The following is a 15451-nucleotide window of genomic DNA, read 5'->3' as shown; positions in this document are numbered from 1 at the left end:
AAATACCTTATTAATTATTATCTTTTCTGACGATACAACCCTAATTAATCTATATGACAATGTACAAAATATTGAACCCGGTACGAACTCAGCTGTAAGTAAGGTAGAAGAATAGCTAATGAATAATGCTAAAACTCAACATTTGGTATTAACCCTTAAACGAACCAAAGTATTAAGCGATCGCAGAGAGCTAGGATTATTGGGAGTAACACTTGATTCGGAGTTGAAATGGGACCAACATGTTAACGTTCAGCGTGTTAAATTAGCTAGAGTCCCATTTTTGATTCGCAATTTAATAAAGGTGACTACGAAGGAAACTGTTCTGGCAGCATACTATGGCATATTTCATTCGGTATTATCTTACGCAATTCTTGCATGGGGCCATTCTGCCCACTCTCGAGCATTATTTGGTTTGCAGCGCAAATGTATACGATTATCAAAAAACCTTAAATACAGAGATTGTTGTCGTCAGGTTTTTATCGAATGAAATATATTGACATTACCCTGCATTTAGATACAGCAATGTTTAATATACCAAGGAAAACATGGCTACACTAACTGTAAGCAATGATATTCATACTTACAATACAAGGAACAAAGAGAATATTATACAGTTTCATAGATTAAATAAGACCAAAAATGGCACTACATTTTACGGCATGAAATTTTTCAATGTCTTGCCAAAACAAATAAAATATTTAGATTTGCAGGCATTTAAAAACTTTGTAAATAGTTACATTAAACGAAAAGCTTTTTATTCTTATGAAGAATTTTTAAAAGATGAATTTGATAACATTTAAGTTTTAAAAGCAACAGTACTTTGTGTGATCATGTTCTCGTGTCCTTCCTTTCTTTAAATCTTATGTAATTGTACCTGATGACGAGTGAAAATACATGTATAGATCACAAATAATAAAAGAAACTATAAAGAGGCGAGGAGACCCAATTATTATATGGGAAAATGATAATACATACATAAATAGCACCGGCAGCGCTCTGAAATACATTTGATACTCCTAAATTATAAAGTAAACTTAAAAGAAATTTAAAATGAAAGTCGAAAATATATAGGAATTAACGCATTCGTCTTTGTTAAAGTATCGAGACCTTCCTTATAACGAATTCCATATAAAATACTTAATTGGAACCTAATTACTAATAATGCCTGATTGAGATTTTGCTGATGGGTTCTAATAAGTTAAAAGCTTCGCAAATTCTATTCTCGTTGTAAGCAAATTTAAAAATCTTTCAACGAAATGATGTTGGACTCTTTTTAGATTCTCGTCCTTTCCTGAAAATGGAAAATAATGAATTAATTGGCTTGTAGAGATCCACGCGTCCCCTAAAACGACTAAGGGGGATCCTACGAAAATAAATTCCACCTATTTTATTTTTTCAACAAGGGCGTCAGTAATGTATTCTGCGACCATCAGGTCTAAATGTATTTCGTTTCGTTATTTTGGAAAAGGAAAAATTCTAATAGAACAACATAGTATGGGTGTACGAGGTGGGCCATGAGAGGGTGGGTGGAAGATTGTGGGTTTATATTAACGCATTAACGCATCGTCGATGCAGGTTGAAGGACTCTTATAGACCGGGAGATGGTGACACTTTTTGTGGTGTGATTTGGTACAAGTATGGCGACCATTCAAAGGTTTAATTAAGTACTCCTCAAAACGAAAATGGTGCTAACTCTCTGGGAGTGGGGCCGTTATTGCGCAACGATTGTTTAAACATGTCGGAAAATTTAATGATTTTGGACAATTTGCTACACAAAATTCTTTGGATTTTCTGATAGTCGGTGACAAAACAAATGACGGAAACTAAATGCCATACTTTTCCGGTGGGCCTTATAGCCCGCCATACTCATTTGAACGTGTCGATTGTTTATTTTTTTTGGGGTAATTTGCTACAATCTCATGAAATGAGTTTTTCGCGGCCATTCTTTAAGAATATGTGTCAAAATCTATGCCGACGATAAATGAACAAACTTCAAGAGGGCGAGATTTCACCACCAACGTTCGTCTTACTCCACCGTGTATTGATGATTCAAGTATTTGCTCTGATTGAAAAAGTACGAATTGTTTTGGATTCTACGCACCAAAATTAATAAGGAAAAGTGTTTTCCCGAGAAATTTTGGTGCAGTCGATTTTTGGTAAAAAAGGAAGGTTATACACTGCCTTTTTTTGAGGCTCGAAAAGAAAATTGTCTCAGATCGACCCGGAAAAAAAAATTTCTTACAGAATGGGACCTGTAGAGTCCATTATTTCAAACAGTTCCAAGATTGGGATACTAGTTCAAAAGTTACAGCCCTTTGAATTTTCTTCTAGTCCATTACTTTTAATTGAGAAGTCTGAGCGAAAAAGTACGAATTGTTTTGGATTCTACGCACCAAAATTAATAAGGAAAAGTGTTTTCCCGAGAAATTTTGGTGCAGTCGATTTTTGGTAAAAAAGGAAGGTTATACACTGCCTTTTTTTGAGGCCCGAAAAAAAATTGTCTCAGATCGACCCGGAAAAAAAAATTTCTTACAGAATGGGACCTGTAGAATCCATAATTTCAAACAGTTCCAAGATTGGGCTACTAGTTCAAAAGTTACAGCCCTTTGAATTTTCTTCTAGTCCATTACTTTTAATTGAGAAGTCTGAGCGAAAAAGTACGAATTGTTTTGGATTCTACGCACCAAAATTAATAAGAAAAAGTGTTTTCCCTAGAAATTTTTGTGCAGTCGATTTTTGGTAAAAAAGGAAGGTTATACACTGCCTTTTTTTGAGGCCCGAAAAAAAAATTGTCTCAGATCGACCCGGAAAAAAAAATTTCTTATAGAATGGGGCCTGTAAAATCCATAATTTCAAAAGATTGGGCTACTAGTTCAAAAGTTACAGCCCTTTGAATTTTCTTCTAGTCCTATTACTTTTAATTGAGAAGTCTGAGCGAAAAAGTACGAATTGTTTTGGATTCTACGCACCAAAATTAATAAGAAAAAGTGTTTTCCCGAGAAATTTTGGTGCAGTCGATTTTTGGTAAAAAAAGGAAGGTTATACACTGACGATGGTACACTGATGGTTATACTTGAGGCCCGAAAAAAAAATTGTCTCAGATCGACCCGGAAAAAAAATTTTCTTATAGAATGTGGCCTTTAGAATCCATAATTTCAAACAGTTCCAAGATTGGGCTACTAGTTCAGAAGTTACAGCCCTTTGAATTTTCAGATCCACGTTTGGAACTTATGTGCATATAATTTAGGATTAATTAAAGACTAATCTGTTCCCACAATTAGAATTTACACCCGTGTAGTTTAGTCGGAAAACCGATTTCATAAGTTGGAGTACCGGCTCAAACCAATGAATAAAATAGTGTTTTTTTTTCAATGTTTAAATAAACTCAAGTTAGCACCCCCATACCATTCCAAACTAAGCTTTTCACAAAACAACTTAATAGTTTGAATTAAAAACTAATTTGTACCCAAGTTAGTTTCGTGATTGTTTAAACAATTGATTTTATACCTACAATGTAAATTTCAGATTTAATCACACTTATACAACTAATTTGTAACGATGCGCAGTTTCGGTTCAAATCTGTACTCACAATGATCTACTGGTAAAAAATAAAGTTATTAAACTGTGAATAAAAATTCCAATTTTGTGAGTACAAATTAGTCCTAAATTTAGGCAGAAGACTTCCATTTAGGACAAGAGGGGTGCCAACCTTATTGAGGTTAAGTTTCGCTAATAGCCAACAACTATAGGTAAATCGATCTAATTGCACATTTTTTGCTGATAATAAAAAATACACATTGCCGGTGCACAATTTTTACCAAACGTCTCCGGCGTTTTGTTTCCAGTCACCATTTTCGGATTTAAAGGCTCTTCTCTATCATCGTGTTTCCAATCGTTATCTTGGTTTCAAGGAGCATCTCTCAGTTGACCAGTTTTCAAAATCTTTTTCCTTTCCTTTTTCATGATACGTTGCATATCTTGCTTTTTATACCGAAGCGAAAATGGCAACAAGTTCTCGAGACTAAAGGTAACGTAACAATTTGAAAATGGCGACCTGAAACTATGGCAGGTACAATATTCGCCGGTTTGAGAGAGGATGACGATAAGAAAAACCTCATCACATGACAGAGGAAAGTATATTTTTGTATAAGTTCTACCCCACGTCAAAATAATTTGGAGGTATAAACGACACCTACTACAGAAAGACATTGACAAATGAGTCACGAAGCATCGAAGCATAAACCATTGTCTTGTCTCCATAATATATCGCATAAGACAAAAGACAGTAAATTATTTCAACTTCATGGAGGGTGTTAATTTGTAGAAATTTCGTTCTTAAGTTCTCAGTAAACGTAAATTGTATGGTAAACACCTCTCACTGCGCAATTAGAGATTACAGATAAATTTAGATTTGAATTTCAAATTTCTCATAAAATTCCCAATGCCAATTACGCGACCTCCCTAATGGAGTCTAAAATGTTAGCTTCCGTTAACAAATCCTCATTACGTTACCAACCCTGTGAGTAAAAATAAAATTGTTGGGTGTTCTCTTCGAATTCATTTTTCAACGTTCACACATTTTTTAGTTTTGTTTGCAACCGCTTAACTGGAATAAAATTTCCTTAGGAAGTTGCACGTAGTACGTGTGAGGATGATGAATGTGCCTTCACGAAGTGCATATCCGTTCACTAAAGTACTTCGTGAAATGAGCAGAAAACGACGGTCGGTGGTTTTATTTACTTTACGGAGATGAAGTAAACTGTAAAGCTGTCCTTCCATTCCTCTCAATCGCTTCATTTTTCCGAGGCAGTCTTTATTTGTCTAAGTTCAATTTTGTTAGATTTGTTTATATTTGGTGCTATACTCTTCGAACTTACCCTTGATTACGTAACGGTGCATTCCCGTTAGGATTCAAATTGAGTAAGCATAATTAATTATTGAGCTGGGCCTTATTTCAAAAGAAGCGCTCTTAAAGAACTTGAATTTTGACACCGGTCCCGTTTTTTTAAGATGTCTGGAAAGGATGTATTTAATTAATTTCATTTTCTAAAGTTATCAATGGAATAAACTTACGACGTAAAATTGTCGCTATCAGAAATGGTCTGTTAGACCTTGACCGGGGGCGAGGGCGTACCTCTGGTGGCGCTCAAGTCAGTCCGTTTAATTTGTAAATTTATTGGTTTTTCTTGTAAATTAAATTATAATCATTATTCTTCTAATGCTTATTTAATTATTCATACCATTTGTAAGCGGATTTACTACCGATGTTCGTCGCAAGACGTTACAATTATTACAAGGCAAACACCTCATTAAGATGATTTGTAGACCAGTTTCCTTTAAAGTGCAGTAACTGCAAGTTTATCCGGAAAGTAGTCCCAGAGGTGGAACTTGGTTAGACTAATGTGAGTAGCGACTAACGACAATCACTACAGCGTTAATAACAATGAAAAGCGACACGATGTTAGGTGTACATTAGGGCCATATTCTGTACATGTCAAAGGAATGCATATCGTGCACATCAATAAAATCCCCCGTGTATCGTAAGCTAGAAGACGCACATTCCGGAGACGGTTTTATGCAATATCATTTCGACTTTATCACTTCAAACGCTACAGTAAATGAGAAGAGCGTGTAAAATATGCTTTTTGAATTCAAAAATACATTTCCTCATCTTTGTATAGTAAATGTATTCTGCGTGCGCGTTCGAAGCACTACCTAGTATTGTAAAAAGGAAACGAAAAGCTTATAAGTTTCTTATGAAAACTCCGGCACAGGGCTGACTAAGTAGGTACAAAATTAAAAACGCTGTCGAGGTGTTGACTGAAACTCAAACAAAGTCTATTTAACCCTCAATTTAATGGTGTATTCCTCTGTCTTGTAAAATGACAAAGACAAAACAAGTTTACCCATCGCGTTCCTTCAAAGTTGAGGCGTATTTAATTACGAAGTACAAAACCTACTTCAAGGGTCTTCATCACTTCCTAATTAGCTACGCTTCGATTGAACTTAGAGCACATTACAAATTCATGGGATGGGGAAGCGGCCATCTGAGCGGTGTATTCGCAGACAGTTTCTCGATTCAACCCCGTCATACGTGATTTATTATAAAATATTCAGCAGAGTTTTTGGCCGAGCCAAAACTTCGGAAACGGCAGGTAATTTTTATTAGTGAACGAATCGATTTCGCCGATTCTGAAAATGTGATACACCCAACATGAAAAAGTTTTAACAAACAATTTAAAAGTTATATCGAACGAAGGAAATAGTGTATAAAAAGGAAAAAGCCCTGGGATAAATAGGTAAATCCCTCATCCTAATGTAATAATTTTTATTTTTTTGCTTAACAAGACGCCCGTCTCTTTATTTGGTGAGCTGTTCCTATTGATAAAAAATTGCTAAAGATCTAACCTTATTGTTAGGTAATGGTTTTTCTCTGTTCGTATTTCAGTAAAACCCCCGACATCGTCGACGCTCCGAATGTGGTTTCTTATAGCAGCTAATTTCTAGATTATCACAACTTACACGTTATATTAATTAAGAACTGACTAACTGAACATCGGAATTGTAACGTTGTGCCACCGTCAACGGTCTAACGAAAACTAATCCCGTACTCCAAAACACAGTTCTTTCTCGTCAGTATAATTTGATCTGCCATACGGAAAGTTAGTAAAAGAAATTAATCGTGGTTTTACACAAATAATGGATAAGGGTCAACCATTTCTAACCACTAATCCTCTCATCTATAAAGATGAAGCGAATATATCTAAATTAACTATCCCAGTAACTCATACACGTCTTAAGCGCCATAGCTATCAAGTTCATTTCCCCGTTCCATTATTGATTCGTGCAAAATAATTTTATGCACGGTTTAAGTGGAATTCTTATTTGGAGTCGTATCTGATTAGAAATTTGCATATAGGCAAAGTACCTACAAACTTTGCGTATATTTTTTTGAACACGTTAATACATTGTAATGTATATTTTTAGGTCATTGATAAGACTGCGTATATGTGTACGTAATTGTAATATATTCTGCTTCTTAAAATTAACCGCAAAGTTTCGTGAACATAAAGCAATACATTTTCGCTTTTCCATATGGAAATCATTTTCTTTCAAGGATTATCTACAATCTTTGTGAATTTACTTGTTGGCCAAATTCTAAAAGTAACGTATATACTCCTTGTTTTCTGGAGAAACTATTGATTTTCGATGGATTTTAGTTATGTACTAGAGTAAGAAATGAGCAATCAACAAAACCCTACGAAAATATTGCCCATCTGGAAATCCACCTTCTATCCATTCAGGGTTTACCAGGAAAACCAAATAATTTTCTACAGTGGTTACTCCTTTTGTTACTCATTTAAAATATAGATAGGCAAGAGCTATCGTCACGGGACGTACAAGTACATTAAGCTAAGTGTGACAAAAACAGCGTAATCAATCGTAGCCCTTTACTTTACTTTATATTGTAAGTTTACCACTTCATGGATGAAAAATTGAGTCTCAAAGAAATTTATGTTGGTTTAGGGTGGTTGTAAAGAGTTTACTGCAGCTGTCCGGTAAGGCCAGCATTGAGTAAATTTTGGTTCTATAAGAAGCAGAGCATTTCACTGCAGTTGTCAGTGGGACCACTGAGCCTCAAATTGAGGTTCTGTAAACCGCAGGCCATTTCGACTTGTAATACCAGTCCGCGTTCCCGTGACGAATCGGCCCCGTGTACTGCCCCTCATTCGTGGCAGACCGAAAATTAAGGGCTCAGTCGACAAAAAAGGCCTCCCGACTTTACAATTACCGGGTAACATAAAATGGCATACAAAGTCAGTCAAATCTGGCGCAATAGATGTTGCGGGCCGTTTGTGCCGCTGGGTAGGTGTAGAGGTGGTGTCAGTAGTAAACGATTCTTTTAGTAGTTATTCAGAAAAACCCCAGCAAATGTTGACAAATGGAAACGCAATTCATCCCAGATTAAATAGATTCCAATTCAGCACAATCGCAGCTTTCCACCAGATCAAAGATCTCGCTGGACGAGTTCGTACTCGTAATGTTAATTAAAGTTTAGTCAAAGCTCGGTGTTTTGTTTGCATATTGCGATGTTATTGGTTATTGTATGCTTTTAAACACCGTACTGGTCTATATTAACTCATTTACCTGGAAACCGTCTCGCTTTCTTTGATTTTATTGTTCTTACAGTCACAAACCGATTTAATTTAACGCCGTGGATTTTTTACGGATATCCACTAACCAATACCACTTTTTCGATTAAAAAATGTTCGAAACTTAACATCTTCGACACAATGATTTAAAAGACGCTTAACTCTCTTAAGAAGTGAAATTTCGCGTATGTAAATACCGCGAAATTTTCGTTCATCTTTTGGTTTCTTCAGTAGAAGTCCTAAACTAAGCGTTTTGTTTAAAAAAATGTTTTTAAAGTAGACTAATTGCTACAATTTGAGATCAGAATGAGCTCTGTGGATTAAATAGTTAAGATACATCCCAAAAATTAACCAATTTTTTACGAAAGTGAAATTTTGGTCAATTTTCGACCCCGACATCGAAGACAGATTCAGATACAGATTGCAGGCGGAACAGTAGCTTTGCTTTTGGTGAATGACCCCATCCTACTATCGCATAGGATAATGTCGATTGAAAAAGGCCATAGTATGCGGTCATTTTTGTTCTTTTAAGAGAGAATATTATATTTTGTGTTTTAGTTTTATTTAATAGTAGTTTATTTGCCTTTGACCATTTTTCAACATGCAATATTGCATTCCCTACATTACTCTCAATGTGTTGTTTACTATCGTATTGCTCAATGAGTGTCGTATCGTCTGCAAACAAAACATAATTTGTGTCTTTACTACAACAGGGAAGGTCATTTATATAAATTAAAAACAGAAGTGGCCGCAAGACGGAGCCTTGAGGCACACCATGACAAGTTCGAAACCGAATAATTCGAATAATTTTTTCTGCAATTGCAAGAGTTTGTACAATTCGACTTACAGCCACAAAACAAAAAAAGCAGGTGCGAATTTCTTTGTGACTGTAGTACGTTGTCAGGTTGTAGGACATTTCGCACCCGGACAATTTGCACCCGGACATTTCGCACCAAGGAAAATTTCGCACCAAAGATATTTACTAACGGATAATTGAATTTCGCACCAGAATCACGTTGTGCATGTAATCGGCGTATCACCTACATTTAAAATTTGGATACTTTCAATCTACTTTCAATATTAAGGTATAGTTTGGAATCGTGACGTCCATTTTGTGTTCAAACTCTAAATGGGATAATTTATTAATATTGAATAAAAGTTCTCTAAACCGTTCCCATATAATTTAATAAAACGAAGTGACACACTACATGTTTCGACCAACGGTCATCTTCAGGTGATCTACAAGATGGTAGAGATCATTGAGGACAGACTATAGCTATAAAACTTACAATAGATGGAAAACAATTAAAAACCCAAAAGGGCAGTAAAACTGGAAAGGCCAACGACCATATCCGTGGTTGGTTCCAGAGTAAAATTGAAATTTGAAGAGGTTGATAAACTAAATTTTTTGCAAGGGAGGGCCGAACCTAAAAACTAACATTAGACGACGGTATAAGCAACGATGAAACTTACGTATAAAAAAGGCAAAAGGTCAAAAGACGATATCCTAACTAATAAAATACCCAATTAAGGGCTTTGAAACTGGAAACCATCTGAACTTCCAAAATCAGTGCTCGGTTTAGCTAATCTTACCTTGGCATCGTTGACCCAGATCCTGGCATTGCATCTTAAACTAAGAGCCGATGGATCCTTCTTTGCTCTTCTCGCTCGACACAGCCGTGATAAGCAGTTTTGGAGTTTAAGGTTCTTAGCAAAGAGGTACGGTTTTGGTCAGAAGTAATGTCCCTCGATTATCTCAAGTGTAGCACATAATTAATATACCGGATCTCCTGTGAGATTTGAGCTTCTTTTCAACATGAGGAAAATGTCTAAGATTGAAATGAAATTGAACTAAATCACGGAGAAACTGACACATTGGTACTTTTTCTACAGTTGCAGTTTCTAAGGGAGGACATTACTTCTGACCACGACTGTACATGTTTCCTTCATAGATTATGTATCTCTTTCCCCTTTTCGTTGTACTGAATTCCATTGTTACGCGCCCCGTATAGTTTTCACCGCCTAAATCTCATATCCTTTATCAACTTTTTGTAATAAATCAAATTTCAACTTTTAGCCTCAGGGACAAGTCCATTTTTGATGATATTTTCCTTGATTTTGGCATTTTAATGTGGCACTTAAATATTTATGTTGGTTAAACAATAGCCATACAATTTGTAGAGGAATATTTTTTTAATAGTATTTATGATGCAAGAATTCATACGTACAATCCTATGTACCTTTTTAAATGGAATGGACCATATCAAAGCAGTAGAGATTTTGGGTCACTTTAATAGCATCCATATCACTCAAAATCTGGAATTTAGTACTTATTTTATTGTATTCTCAGTATTAAACATTTAAAATTTATTTTTAAAAAAAACAAAAAAAAAGGTAAAAAGACACTCATCTGTGATGTAAATTGTCCATGCACTCATGTTCACAAGTAGACGGATGCTGCTAAACGCTGGTATCGGTCTATCAGCAAAACTGTCACCTGACATTTCTTAAACCTATTTACCCAGTGTTATTGTACCAATTCACAATCAAGGTTTTTTTCATTTGGAAACCTTTTAGCACGTACAAATAATATTGCAATAGAAATATAAAAGTCTAAATATAATTTTAACAATTATTATTTGTTAATAGCTGCAAGTTAAGTTTCTTAGTTCTCTAACCTTCGATGTCGTCCATTTAAAGGACACATAACGAAATACGTATGTATTGTCTTAAAAGAATCTCAAGTAAATTATAATCATATTTGAACGTAAAACAAATAGATTCTTGAGAGTTTCCGTAAAATTAAAGAGATAAGAACTGTAAAGTAACGAGAAAAGCAAAAAATGATGATAAATATCGTGAAAAAAATTGATCTTGCTATAAATTATATGGCTATTATTTAAATAATATACTGAAATTGTGAAGATCCATGACTCTCAATGGGGTGCTTAAGAAACTTCGGAGAAATATCACCAAAATCTACCCATTTATTATTATAACAATTTTTATGGGGAGATTTTGGTGTTATTTCTCCGAAGCTAAATAATATACGGTGGTGCATTAGAAACCATACATAGCTATTTCTGTAAATTAAAATAATTTTCAAAAAACGTTTTGGCACGTCAAATTGATCATGGAAGGAAACAGTGTCTAAAATAAAACTTGCTCACTAATGTCTTTGTCTCGCATCGCTGACAATGCAACCCTTAAAATCTTAAATGATGCATCGTTGGTAAGGTCGTCCATCTCTGAATTCGGATATGTAATTTTTTTGGTTTAGTTGTTTCATTTCCGGCGCATTCGACGTTGCAGGTACAAGTTTTCTCTTTTTTATACCACTTGCAAGTTGCAACTGCATAATTTTGACGCACGATCGCATTAGCTTCTATTACATAGTGATCGGCCCGACATCCAAAGTAACACAAGCAGGCTTTAGCGAATTTATTTGTTTAGAGTTGCCCACTTAGTTTTACTAGTATTAAGACTTCGGACGGCCGGACGGAGAAAGTGCCCATAATAGCGCTTTCCAACATGAGTTGAAAAATGCGCTAAAAGACTAACATTTAGCAGCAAACATGTAATACATTTAAAACTAAGACGAAACTAAAATCGCGGTCCATATATTAATCAATCCCTCAAACCTGTACAAATGGTAAATTAATAGAAAGGCAGACAACTAACACTCAAATAAACCATTCGGGGGGAATTTAAGAACTAAGTACATCAAATAAACAAAGAAATGCATTGAAATATTAGTTTAACTGGAGATTGCAATAAACTAGTTATTGTTTTGAGCAATAAAGATTTGCAATGCGCAACAAATAAACAAAGAAGCTGCTGCAAGAAAAACAAAAACCAGTAAACCTACCCAGCAATGTACATATGTTAAAATAAAGAGGATTTCATCATAATGAGAAATGTTACTTAAAATTGTCGTTTTTTCAAGAATCGCGAACACATTCACTTTATGGTTCAATATTTGGGCATGTTAAAACTTTGAATATCTTCGTTACGGCTTGAGTACAAAATGGATTATACGGCAAAAATTGGCACAAAATGAGCAAATTATAGTGGCTTGAATATCTTCATACTTCAGTAACCTGATGCATATGCACCTACGCCCGATTAAGCGATGTAAAAGTTTGTCATTTAGCGACTTGTTCCTTGGGGTTTATGTACCCCCACAGTCAAGAACACTTGACGAACTTAGGAGATCCATTAGTGCTGCTTTGGTAACAACATCAGACATGGAAATCTTACAGAATGTGTGGTCTGTTTGGATGTTTGTCCTGTGACAAATCGGACACACATCGAACATTTGTAATGTAATTTGGGGATAACTTGTAAAGTTTCTGCTTCTATGGTGTATCAATGATTATTATAAGGGCAATATTTAAGCAAATAAGATCGATTTAATACAATAAAAAGGTAACTATCAGCACCAAACACCGCAAAAAATGGTACTTGTTTAACTGTATTGCAACTGTTGCAAGGTGTACTCATTGTTTGTCAAAATAACAATGATATAACGGCATAATTAGGTGAAAGATGCACGACACGAATGCAATCGAAGGTGTCATTGTTAACACTGTGGAAATTGCCATTTTGTCCATAAAATGTCAATCAGTTTACTTCGTACCCTGCCAATTACCGAACTTATTGGCATATTCATTCAATTAAACACTTGCTAATCAAAAATGCGGGTGACTGGATCGGCAAATAAATTCCTAGTCCATTAGAAAATAAATGACTAGTACGCGCCCTAAATGTGTAAAATAAACAAGTTACCTAGGGCATGGTTTGTGTTTCTCTTGTCATGATGTAAATGGCAGTTGACTATTGATTACATACGAACGGTATCACACTACTCGTCCTTTGTCCAAGTTGTGAAGAGATACAAGCGAACAAGGGATGTTGGCGAGGTGTATGGAGAATTATGACGAGAGGGAAGATAAAACCACCGCACCTTAATTTGGAAAAATTAGTATTGGCGCCATTGTACATTACTAAATAATAACGTTCATTACTGAGCTAATGTGTGGACTACATTATTTATTTGTCCGGTTCATTACTTCTAGCGTGCATACAAGCAGAGCTAAATTATTTATACATTCGACTTGTACGAGTTGATTCGAATCTAATATTATGTTTACTTTCGTGACGGAGCTTTGGATGCGCCCTCGTCACCTACAAAGCTAGTGCAGCGAGAGTATGCTCATTTGCGTTACATTCGTATCATTTGCTTACCGAGCATCTATTTGAACGAGAGATTTGAGTTGATTAAAACAGCACAGGGGACGTTTAAACTACCTCTGATTTATTGACCATCGGTGAACAGAACGGCCAAAGTTCGCAATGAGATCAAGCAGCAATAACGAGTAACGAAGCTTTAACCTTTTGTCACCTACCGATAAATAATAAGGATCGGCAAACCCCTTTTTCATTACTACTCGAAATTTAAATAAAATTGTTGAAAGTGAATTCAACATACTATTGCATTCAATTGATTGGAATTTTATATATAATTTTTCTAATATTAACGATATAATTGATTAACAAATGTTTATTATATGTTTTTGATGTGCATGCGCTAATTAGAACAGTACGCATAAGAAGAAAGCAACCGCCCTGGTTTACAAGTAACATTAAACGAATGATCTCATAACACTGCCGTCTTTTGAGGCCCGAAAAAAAAATTGCCTCAGATCGGCCCGGAAAAAAAATTTTCTTATAGAATGGGGCCTGTAGAATCCATAATTTCAAACAGTTCCAAGATTGGGCTACTAGTTCAAAAGTTACAACCCTTTGAATTTTCTTTCGAAATTGGTTTCTAGTCTATAACTTTTGATTGAGAAGTCTAATCGAAAAAGTACGAATTGTTTTGGATTCTACGCACCAAAATTAATAAGAAAAAGTGTTTTCCCGAGAAATTTTGGTGCAGTCGATTTTTGGTAAAAAAGGAAGGTTATACACTGCCTTTTTTTGAGGCCCGAAAAAAAAATTGTCTCAGATCGACCCGGAAAAAAAATTTTCTTATAGAATGTGGCCTGTAGAATCCATAATTTCAAACAGTTCCAAGATGGGGCCACTAGTTCAAAAGTTACAACCCTTTGAATTTTTTTTCGAAATTGGTTTCTAGTCTATAACTATTGAGTGAGAAGTCTAGTCGAAAAAGTACGAATTGTTTTGGATTCTACGCACCAAAATTAATAAGAAAAAGTGTTTCCCCGAGAAATTTTGGTGCAGTCGATTTTTGGTAAAAAAGGAAGGTTATACACTGCCTTTTTTTGAGCCCCGAAAAAAAAATTGTCTCAGATCGACCCGGGAAAAAAATTTTCTTATAGAATGGGGCCTGTAGAATCCATAATTTCAAACAGTTCCAAGATTGGGCTACTAGTTCAAAGTTACAGCCCTTTGAATTTTTTTTCGAAATTGGTTTCTAGTCTATAACTTTTGATTGAGAAGTCTGATCGAAAAAGTACGAATTGTTTTGGATTCTACGCACCAAAATTAATAAGAAAAAGTGTTTTCCCGAGAAATTTTGGTGCAGTCGATTTTTGGTAAAAAAGGAAGGTTATACACTGCCTTTTTTTGAGGCCCCGAAAAAAAAAATTGTCTCAGATCGACCCGGAAAAAAATTTTCTTATAGAATGTGGCCTGTAGAATCCATAATTTCAAACAGTTCCAAGATTGGGCTACTAGTTCAAAAGTTACAGCCCTTTGAATTTTCTTTCGAAATTGGTTTCTAGTCTATAACTTTTGATTGAGAAGTCTGATCGAAAAAGTACGAATTGTTTTGGTTTCTACGCACCAAAATTAATAAGAAAAAGTGTTTTCCCGAGAAATTTTGGTGCAGTCGATTTTTGGTAAAAAAGGAAGGTTATACACTGCCTTTTTTTGAGGCCCGAAAAAAAAATTGTCTCAGATCGACCCGGAAAAAAATTTTCTTATAGAATGTGGCCTGTAGAATCCATAATTTCAAACAGTTCCAAGATTGGGCTACTAGTTCAAAAGTTACAGCCCTTTGAATTTTCTTTCGAAATTGGTTTCTAGTCTATAACTTTTGATTGAGAAGTCTGATCGAAAAAGTACGAATTGTTTTGGATTCTACGCACCAAAATTAATAAGAAAAAGTGTTTTCCCGAGAAATTTTGGTGTAGTCGATTTTTGGTAAAAAAGGAAGGTTATACACTGCCTCTTTTTTGAGGCCCGAAAAAAAAATTGTCTCAGATGACCCGGAAAAAAAGTTTTCTTATAGAATGTGGCCTCTAGAATCCATAATTTCAAACAGTTCCAAG

Source organism: Photinus pyralis, unplaced genomic scaffold, assembly GCF_008802855.1.
Source record: "Photinus pyralis isolate 1611_PpyrPB1 unplaced genomic scaffold, Ppyr1.3 Ppyr1.4_LG6, whole genome shotgun sequence".
Lineage (NCBI taxonomy): Eukaryota > Metazoa > Arthropoda > Insecta > Coleoptera > Lampyridae > Photinus > Photinus pyralis.
The sequence above is the reverse complement of the archived record's forward strand: the minus strand, read 5'-3'. Positions refer to the sequence as shown.